This window comes from Arachis duranensis, chromosome 3 (assembly GCF_000817695.3).
Source record: "Arachis duranensis cultivar V14167 chromosome 3, aradu.V14167.gnm2.J7QH, whole genome shotgun sequence".
In the NCBI taxonomy this organism is placed as follows: domain Eukaryota; kingdom Viridiplantae; phylum Streptophyta; class Magnoliopsida; order Fabales; family Fabaceae; genus Arachis; species Arachis duranensis.
The window spans coordinates 73,630,306-73,634,533 of record NC_029774.3 but is presented as its reverse complement, the minus strand read 5'-3'; the positions used below and the strand labels follow the sequence as shown (position 1 = coordinate 73,634,533).

Here is a 4,228-nt window from a genome sequence, read left to right as displayed (position 1 = left end):
AGAATTTGACCGAGAACTAAGAGGATCAAAGGAGAGTCTCCTTCCTCACTTCTCTTGGGCAATTCTACTCTTCTGTTTTCTGAGCATTGGGTGTGTGAAATTGGGGAAATTCTGTCCCAATTCCCATTCAAGCTCCTTGCACTTTAATTTCTGCATAATTGAATTCCAAATCTGTTCTTCTACTACTTCTTCTTAAATTTTCTGTTAATTGCTTAGTGAATCTAGATCTGGGAAGGAAATTGGGTTTTAGGCTCTGCTACCTAAGCCCTTGGGATCCTGAGATCATAATTCACTCTTGGTTCTTCTGTGAACCTCTGCTACATTTTATTTCAGTTCTGTTTGAATGCTTAGTGCTTCTGATTTAATTCTAGCTTTCTTAATTGTTGCACTTTACTTCTTTTTTTGTTTAGATCTTGCAATCCCATTCCTCAATTCCCTTTTACATTCAAGTCATTTACCTTTCTTGCCATTTAAGTTACAGCAATTTAAGTTTCTTGCATTTTAAGTTTCAGTCATTTACTTTCTTGCTCTTTAAGATTCTGCACATTTAAAATTCTGTTCTTCAATTTACTGCAATTCTCCCTCTCCCCTTTACATTTACTGTCATTTACTTTCTGTTAAACACAAATCACTCAACCAAAGCTTGATTCGCTCGACTAAATCACCCACTGAACTAAAATTGCTCAATCCTTCAATCCCTGTGGGATCGACCTCACTCATGTGAGTTATTATTACTTGATGCGACCCGGTACACTTGCCGGTGAGTTTTGTGTTGGATCGTTTTCCACACACATCAGTACGCGTCGGTGCCGTTTTATGATTTTTTAATGAAAACGTGGCCAACGAATTCTGAAGGGTAGTGGGGCCCAATCTCAACCAACTTTGGCGCCTAAACTGCTATTTAAAGCCAAGGATTGAAGAGCAAAGGGGATTCCAATCATTACCACACATTAGGATTAGTTTAGAGTTAGTTTCTAGAGAGAGATAGTTTTAGAGAGAGAAGCTCTCACTTCTCTCTAGAATTAGGATTAGGATTAGGATTAGTTTTTAGATCTAGGTTTTGATTCATCTTCTTCTACTTCTACATCTCAATTCATTGTTGTTAGATTCATTCTTCTTCTATTCTTTTGTTGTAATCTCTTTTATGTTGTTCTTGTGCTTTGTTGTAGATCTAGTATTGTTCCTTCTACTTTCTTCCAATTCAATAAAAGGTAATTCATAATAAATGTGTTCATTTGATTAGTTGTTGTTTAATTCCTTGCAATTGAGTAGTGTAGATTTACTCTTCTTGCAATTTTACTATGCTTTCCTTTTATGCCTTCCAAGTGTTTGATGAAATGCTTGGTTGGATTTTAGAGTAGAATTTTATGTTCTTGGCTTGGAAAGGTAACTTAGGAACTCTTGAGTTACTAATGTCCAAGTAATTGATGATTGGGATCCATTGACTCTAGTTCTCACTAATTGAATTAGTAGAGAGTTAGGACTTATGGACTAGGATTGATATAGCTCATTTGACTTTCCTTTACTACTAGTTAGAGGATGATTTAATGAGATTAATCCTTGCTAATTCTCATATTGTGGTTAGTGATTAGGATAGAGATCCTTGACCACCAACCCTTGCCAAGACCTTTTTAGCCATTAGTTTACTTTCTTGCCATTTATCTTTCATGCCTCTTATCAAAACCCCAAAAATAACTCAAACCAATAACAAGACACTTCATTACAATTCCTAGGGAGAACGACCCGAGGTTTGAATACTTCGGTTTATAAATTTTAGGGGTTTGTTTTAGTGACAAACAACTTTTTGTATGAAAGGATTAGTGATTGGTTTAGAAACTATACTTGCAACGAGAATTCATTTGTGAAATTCTAAACCGTCAAAAATCCAATCGTCAGTTAGTGACAAAGGTAAGTGTCACTAATGCTCTCGAAGGTGAGGCATAACCACGTTAAGAGCCACGCTAGTTACACTGACGTGAACTCTAACGTAGGGACAAAGGGTTATAAGCCAACGTTATTGGGAAAGGTGAGTCCCAATAACGCTAGCAAAGATTTACAAAGGCAACATTAGTGGTCACGTTAGTGCCACTAACGTTGGAGTTAACATAGGCTATATGGGGTTGGAACGTTAGTGAAAATTGTGATTGCCACTAACGTTCTCGAACCCACAATGTCACTTAACGTTAACTTCACAAACACCCATGCCTAATTCATACTTCTCTGTAAGCTGGGACCACTAAAGATTGGAACTGCTTCAACTCAAGATCCAAAGCCCACATCCAAGACTTGAAGAACTCACTAGAAGATTAAGAGGAGTAGTATATATAGGAGTAGTTTTGAACTATAGAGAGGCTTGGCACTTTATAGAACTACTCTCTGTATATTTACTTTTCTGCACTTTTTGCTGGGATGTATTATTTTCTGCCATTTTCCATTTCTAGAGCTATGAACAACTAAACCCCTTTAATTGGGTTAGGGAGCTCTGTTGTAATTTGATGGATCAATTATAGTTTTCATTCTCTTCTTCTTTCTTCTCTTTTGATTTACTAGAAGGCTTTCGATTTTAATTCCATTGGTTAGTTGTCTTGGAAAAGAAACTCTCCATAATTGGATCTCCTCTGAGCCTTGGAAAAGGGATGAGGAGATCATGCTAGAAATGCTTTCTCATATTGGACCAAATTGAGGTCTGGGCGGATATAGTGACATGTAATCCTCCCAACACTTTGATTCGGAAATACATGTGGTATAATCAGTGACCATACTTCATCTCTTTCCATGAGCAATTAAATCAAGGAATTGGGCAATTGTTCAAGCTTAGAGAGATTGGATTACCAAGGAATTGGAATCTAATCACCTAAGATTGCCAAGGAGATCAATAGATGTATTGATTGAGGAAGAGATGAAAATAAACTTGATCCGGAGAATACAACATCTCCTGAGCCCAATGAATTCTCCATTTCTGATCTTACCCATTCTCTTTATTTTCTGTCATTTATTTTTATGCTCATTACCCCAAATCCCCATTTAAGATTCTGCACTTTATTTTTTGCTATTTACTTTTCGGCCATTTAATTTTCTGCAATTCTTAAACTACACTCTGTTTAGTTCAAATAGTATACTCTTCCAACAAAAGTTGCTTGACCAATCAATCCCTGTGGGGTTTGACCTCACTCTATTGTGAGTTTTTACTTGACGACAAATTCGGTATACTTGCCGAAGGGAAATTTGTTGAGAGACAAGTTTTCGTGCATCAAGTTTATGGCGCCATTGCCGGGGATTGATTTTGTATCAACAATGATTAAGTTGAAAGCTCACTAGATTGGGCATTTTTCCCTTGTTTGTTTACTTTATTCAGTCATTTATTTTCACTTTGTTTAACTTCTTCCTCATCCTCTATACCCTCTCTATTTTTTTCTTTCTTTCTTTGTTATTATCTACAATTCTGCTCACTAACCCACTAACTATTTGATAATTTGCATCACTCACACTAACAATCACTCTAACAAGAATAACCTCTTCATTTTATCTATTGCTGCATGCTTTGTTAGTTGTATGACAGGGAGAAGAGGGGGGGACCTCAACTTCCTTCGATTCAGAACTTGAGAGAACCCTCTGGAGATTAAGGAGGGAAGTAAGAGGGAAAGGAGTTGTTGGTGCTGAGGAAGAGGAGGAGTACTTTGAACCCAACATGGAAGAGAATTTGGAAAACAATCATGAAGAAGAAGCTCACAACCATGCTAGAGAAAGCCCTGCAAATCATGCTGGGCAAGAAAGGAGAGTTCTAGGCTCCTACATCAATCCAAATCTAGAAAACTGTGGAAGTAGCATCCAGAAGCCCAACATACATGCCAACAACTTTGAACTAAAATCCCAGCTCATCACTCTTATTCAGAACAACTGCTCATTTGGAGGAAGTGCTCAAGAAGACCCCAATCAACATCTAACCACCTTCCTGAGAATTTGTGACACTGTGAAGTCTAATGGAGTCCACCCGGATGTCTATAGGATGCTGTTGTTCCCTTTTTCACTCAGGGACAAGGCATCCAAGTGGCTCAAATCCTTTCCAAAGGAGAGCTTGACAAACTGGGAAGATGTGGTGTACCCTCCTCAAAGAATTAACAGGCTGAGAGCTGAGGTGCAGACTTTCAGGCAAAAAAATGGTGAGACTCTCTATGAGGCTTGGGAGAGGTTCAAGGACTTAACAAGAAGATGCCCACCAGATATGTTT

At 37.8% G+C, this 4,228-nt stretch overlaps 1 non-coding gene across 1 annotated transcript; it reads right to left on the bottom strand.

The window, feature by feature from the left end:
• Positions 1-4,120: 4,120 nt before the first annotated feature.
• LOC127745894 (small nucleolar RNA R71) lies at positions 4,121-4,228 on the bottom strand. Its single transcript, XR_008007517.1, has one exon. It is a non-coding gene; the product is annotated as a small nucleolar RNA R71 (small nucleolar RNA).